At 45.1% G+C, this 6,327-nt stretch overlaps 1 protein-coding gene across 1 annotated transcript in view; it reads right to left on the bottom strand.

Annotated features, from left to right (window-relative positions):
- Positions 1–4,971: 4,971 nt before the first annotated feature.
- The window catches only part of LOC118373228 (disintegrin and metalloproteinase domain-containing protein 10-like), a 36,222-nt gene continuing 34,866 nt past the window's right edge, over positions 4,972–6,327 (bottom strand). The window contains exon 17 of the mRNA XM_052480893.1: positions 4,972–6,308. The gene's annotated coding sequence lies outside the window, so the exon portion shown is untranslated. The remainder of the gene's footprint in view (positions 6,309–6,327) is intronic.

Genomic DNA, 6,327 nt, shown 5'->3' with positions numbered 1-6,327 from the left:
GGTGAACAGGAGCTCACATTGTTTTCAACTTCACTACACCAGGAATTGCTTATGAGGAAACATTACCCCTCCCCCTGGACTCTTACCAGAAGCCGCCGTCCGATCCATTCGGAATATGGAGAAGCCGGTGTGGTTTAATAGCAGAGTCGAGTGAACTGTCCATAAGACACATCTCAGGGAAAGCTAAGACAGAGCATTCCCTGATGTCCCTCTGCGATTGAAGCCTTGCTCTGAGTTCACAAGGTTTATTTGGACATACTAGGAAGAGGAGGCCGTGTAGCCCGTATTTTCAGCTGGCCATCAGGATACTAGGAAGAGGAGGCCATGTAGCCCGTCTTTTCAGCTGGCCATCAGGATACTAGGAAGAGGAGGCCGTGTAGCCCGTCTTTTCAGCTGGCCATCAGGATACTAGGAAGAGGAGGCCATGTAGCCCATCTTTTCAGCTGGCCATCAGGATACTAGGAAGAGGAGGCCGTGTAGCCCATCTTTTCAGCTGGACAACAGGATACTAGGAAGAGGAGGCCGTGTAGCCCGTCTTTTCAGCTGGCCATCAGGATACTAGGAAGAGGAGGCCATGTAGCCCGTCTTTTCAGCTGGCCATCAGGATACTAGGAAGAGGAGGCCGTGTAGCCCGTCTTTTCAGCTGGACATCAGGATACTAGGAAGAGGAGGCCATGTAGCCCGTCTTTTCAGCTGGCCATCAGGATACTAGGAAGAGGAGGCCATGTAGCCCGTCTTTTCAGCTGGCCATCAGGATACTAGGAAGAGGAGGCCGTGTAGCCCATCTTTTCAGCTGGACAACAGGATACTAGGAAGAGGAGGCCGTGTAGCCCGTCTTTTCAGCTGGCCATCAGGATACTAGGAAGAGGAGGCCGTGTAGCCCATCTTTTCAGCTGGACAACAGGATACTAGGAAGAGGAGGCCTTGTAGCCCGTCTTTTCAGCTGGCCATCAGGATACTAGGAAGAGGAGGCCTTGTAGCCCGTCTTTTCAGCTGGACATCAGGATACTAGGAAGAGGAGGCCATGTAGCCCGTCTTTTCAGCTGGACATCAGGATACTAGGAAGAGGAGGCCGTGTAGCCCATCTTTTCAGCTGGCCATCAGGATACTAGGAAGAGGAGGCCGTGTAGCCCGTCTTTTCAGTCTAGTTTGGAGTCCTCCTTTCCTTAATCTGCTTTGGTCGCCGGAGTTGCCTTAGGTCATCTTGGCCAGGAGCAACAGATAAGCCCGCTGTGCAGAGAAAAAAAGGACTGGAAGGATTAGTTGTCTAAGTAGCTGTTCATTCTTAGCCTTGTTACCAGTCAGTTTGTGACAACAAACTCCCTGTTCTCAGTGTCATATGCCAAACATGCAGTACGACAGGAGTCTCATTTCATAAAAGTGCCTTTGTTTCCACATTTCCACTCCTCCGTTACCTTTTGATATTTTTCAAAAGCAGGTAGCCTAGTGGTTAGAGCGTTGGACTAGTAACCGGAAGGTTGCAAGTTCAAATCCCCGAGCTGACAAGGTACAAATCTGTCATTTTGCCCCTGAACAGGCAGTTAACCCACTGTTCCTAGGCCGTCATTGAAAATAATAATTTGTTCTAAACTGGCTTGCCTAGTTAAATAAAGGTACAAATTTAAAAAAATACGAGGGGAGGACGGAGGAACGGACTCAAGCTAAAACCAATTGAGCTCCTCCCACAGAGTACAGGAAGTGGAACGTCAAGCAGATCTGGATTTCAGGCTAATTTGATCTGTGGAATATGCCCGGACCAGCACAGCCTACCTACACCAGTACCTTAGATACATAATGGAAAGCTAGAGAGATACTGCTGCTCCTGCAGTATATTGACTGTTATGGGTGACATTGCTGTGTGCAGCACGCACCACTGCACTGTAACAGTATTGAGGATCTGTGTTGACAATCAATGACACACCACATGTCCTGACATGTGCTTTCGCCCGGTGATTTCCATGGAAACCATACTGTATGGACAGGATACTATGGGGTTCTGTAACATCATGATTTTCAAAACCCCGTTTTTTAAAATTTTACCTTTATTTAACTAGGCAAGTCCGTTAAGAACAAATTATTTTCAATGACGGCCTAGGAACAATTTGATTTGATTTTCATGAGGTACTGTATCTGGGGTGGCAGGTGGCCTAGTGGTTAGAGCATTGGACTAGTAACTGAAAGGTTGCAAGATCAAATCCCTGAGCTGCCAGTCATTCTGCAACCTTTAGGTTACTAGTCCAACGCTACAGCACCTCGTGAAAATCAAATCAAATTGTATTTGTCACATGCGCCAAATACAACAGGTGTTGCCTTACAGTGAAACACTTACTTACAAGCCCTTAACGAACACTGCAGTAAGGCAATTTTTGCTAAAGGGCTTTCTCCTATAGAGCTCCATTTTTATGGAACGGTCTGCCTACCCATGTGAGAGACGCAGACTCGGTCTCAACCTTTAAGTCTTTACTGAAGACTCATCTCTTCAGTGGGTCATATGATTGAGTGTAGTCTGGCCCAGGAGTGTGAAGGTGAACGGAAAGGCTCTGGAGCAACGAACCGCTCTTGCTGTCTCTGCCTGGCCGGTTCCCCTCTCTCCACTGGGATTCTCTGCCTCTAACCCTTACTGGTGCTCTTTCATGCCGTCCCTAGGAGGGGTGCGTCACCTGAGTGGGTTGAGTCACTGATGTGATCTTCCTGTCTGGGTTGGCGTCCCCCCTTGGGTTGTGCCGTGGCGGAGATCTTTGTGGGCTATACTCTGCCTGGTCTCAGGATGGTAAATTGGTGGTTGAAGATATCCCTCTAGTGGTGTGGGGGCTGTGCTTTGGCAAAGTGGGTGGGGTTATATCCTTCCTGTTTGGCCCTGTCCAGGGGTATCATCGGATGGGGCCACAGTGTCTCCTGACCCCACCTGTCTCAGCCTCCAGTATTTATGCTGCAGTAGTCTCGGGGGGCTTGGGTCAGTTTGTTATATCTGGAGTACTTCTCCTGTCTTATTCGGTGTCCTGTGTGAATTTAAGTATGCTCTCCCTAATTCTCTTTCTATCTGGTCCTTCTGTAACTCAGTTGGTAGAGCATGGTGCTTGTAACGCCAGGGTAGTGGGTTTGATTCCCGGGACCACCCATACGTAGAATGTATGCACACATGACTGTAAGTCGCTTTGGATAAAAGCGTCTGCTAAATGGCATATATTATTATTATTATATATTATCTGAGGACCTGAGCCCTAGGACCATGCCTCAGTACTACCTGGCATGATGACTCCTTGCTGTCCCCAGTCCACCTGGCCGTGCTGCTGCTCCAGTTTCAACTGTTCTGCCTGCGGCTATGGAATCCTGACCTGTTCACCAGACCTGCTGTTTTCAACTCTCTAGAGACAGCAGGAGCGGTAGAGATACTCTTAATGATCGGCTATGAAAAACTGACATTTACTCCTGAGTTGCTGACTTGCTGCACCCTCGACAACTACTGTGATTATTATTATTTGACCATGCTGGTCATTTATGAACATTTGAACATCTTGGCCATGTTCTGTTATAATCTCCACCCGGCACAGCCAGAAGAGGACAGGCCACCCTTCATAGCCTGGTTCCTCTCTAGGTTTCTTCCTAGGTTTTGGCCTTTCTAGGGAGTGTTTCCTAGCCACCGTGCTTCTACACCTGCATTTCTTGCTGTTTGGGGTTTTAGGCTGGGTTTCTGCACAGCACTTTGAGATATCAGCTGATGTACAAAGGGCTATATAAATACATTTGATTTGATTTGATTGTAATAAACTAAAGTTTAAAAAAGTAACAAAATAACGAGGCTATATACAGGGGGTACCGGTACTGAGTCAATGTGCAGGTGTACAGGTTAGTCAAAGTAATTAAGGTCATATGTCCATGTAGATAGGGGCAAAGTGACTATGCAGAGATAATAAACAGCGAGTAGCAGCAATGTAAAAAAAAAATGGGGGTCAAGGCAAATAGTCTGTGTAGCCATTTGATTGCCTGTTCAGCAGGGGTAGAAGCTGTTAAGGAGCCTTTTGGACCTAGACTTAGCACTCCGGTACCGCTTGCCGTGTGGTAGCAGAGAGAACAGTCTATGACTAGAGTGGCTGGAGTCTTTGACAATTTTTAGGGCCTTCCTCTGACACTGCCTGGTATAGAGGTCCTGGATGGCAGGAAGCTTGGCCCCAGTGATGTACTGGGCGGTACGCACTACCCTCTGTAGCGCCTTGCAGTCAAAGGCCAAGTAGTTGCCATACCAGGCGGTGATGCAACCAATCAGGATGCTCTCGATGGTGCAGCTGTAGAACCTTTTGAGGATCTGAGGACCCATGACAAATATTTTTCCTGAGGGGGAATAGGTGTTGTTGTGCCCTCTCCACAACTGTCTTGGTGTGTTTGGACCATGATAGTTTGTTGGTGATGTGGACACCAAGGAACTTCAAACTCTCGACCCGCTCCACTGCAGCCCCATCGATGTGAATGGATGGATGCTCGGCCCTACTTTTCCTGTAGTCCACGAACAGCTAATTTGTCTTGATCACGTTGAGGGAGAGGTTGTTGTCCTTGTACCACACTGCCAGGTCTCTGACCTCCTTCCTGTCTCATCGTTGTCGGTGATCAGGCCAACCATCGGTGTGTTGTCGGCAAACTTAATGACTGTGTTGGAGTCGTGCTTGGCCATGCAGTCATGGGTGAAAAGGGAGTACAGGAGGGGACTAAGCACGCACCCCTGAGGGGCCCCCGTCTTGAGGATCAGTGTGGCAGATGTGTTGTTACCTACTCTTACCACATGGGGGCAGCCCGTCACGTGGGGGCAGCCCGTCAGGATGTCCAGGATCCAGTTGCAGAGGGATGAGTTATGTGGCTACAGACGTGAGTGCTACGGGTCGGTAGTCATTTAGGCAGGTTACCTTGGTGTTCTTGGGCAAAGGGACGATGGTTGTCTACTTGCAACATGTAGGTATTACAGACTCAGTCGGAGACAGGTTGAAAATGTCAGTGATGACACTTGCCAGTTGGTTTGTATTTATTTGATTATAGGCTAGAATAAACAAGAGTTAAATAGCCTCCTCTAGGATATGGATATCTAGGAGATCAATGTGGTTTTAGGGTTGAAAATATCTGGCCAGCTGCGCCCCATGACCAAATGTAACAAGCCTATAACTAAATAAATGCATACAGCAAGCAGACGAGGCCAAAACTACAACTGTATTCACACTGAAATACCATGGTCCAAACCTGAATTACTGGAGAGAAATTACTATAAAAACACAAATAGAACTAAATACAAATATTATTCAAGTAATAGTTTTAAACACATTTTTATACAGTGAATCAAATCCAATTTATTTTGAACGAATCTTTTAATTAATGCATTTAAAGTACTCAAAAAAAAAAAATACACAATACATTTTTTGAATTTCTTTAGTAAAAATGTTCAAAGTGAACAACAATGTTTGCTACTGTATAAAACACAGTGAACATTAAAATCAGACAGTAGTTTAAAACGTTTTAATCATTGTGTGTTCTTTCGGGCCTAGATCTTCATTTCACCTAACATTTTTTTCAACTCAATTTGGACATTTCAGTGCACGTAATACGCTTAGAACCTTCTTTATCATGAAGACCACGGAAAAAAAAATTATAATTATAATAATAATTTAAAGAAACCATGCCACAGGATAACTGACTTAAACCAAATGAGAATGAAGGAAACATTAAAGTCCATCACACTGACTTTTATTATTATTATTATTATTTACCATTTTCCTGATGGTGGAGAATTAAAGTAAATTATATTTAAAACTAATCCCATTTCAACTAGCATAGATAAGAGAACCCAGGGAGGTTGGTAAAGACTTTATTTAAAGGGTACCTACATAAGATGTTATAACACATTCATAATCAGTGTGTAAGCATCTAATACACTATGTCTACTATGAAATACTTATGTACTGCTTATGAATGTTTTATGTACGGTTTATGAATGTTATTAAAATACTTACGAAGGTTCCCTTCAAAAATCAAGTGTTTACTGAGAAGGTTTTGAGGAGGGGATGTTTTTGTTTCTGAACAGTTTTTCCTCGATTTCAGAAATGTTGATTTTTATTTTCAAATTAAAACTCTTAAATTCTCCAACTACTGTACAAGTTTACAGGGGGGGAAAAAAAGTCTGGCTTAGTGTACTGTGAGTGTGCTAGCTGTCTTATTAAAACGGCTTCCTTCACGATCCATTTAGCGACCAGTCTCCCAGTTATTCAGCAATGTGAAATACAGGATTCAATGGAAGACAGACACGCGTCTAAGTCGTCAACATTACCCTTCTCACAATACCGAGCCAAA

This window comes from Oncorhynchus keta, chromosome 26 (genome assembly GCF_023373465.1).
Source record: "Oncorhynchus keta strain PuntledgeMale-10-30-2019 chromosome 26, Oket_V2, whole genome shotgun sequence".
Classification (NCBI taxonomy): Eukaryota; Metazoa; Chordata; class Actinopteri; order Salmoniformes; family Salmonidae; genus Oncorhynchus; species Oncorhynchus keta.
This window is presented reverse-complemented; position numbering and strand designations above follow the sequence as displayed.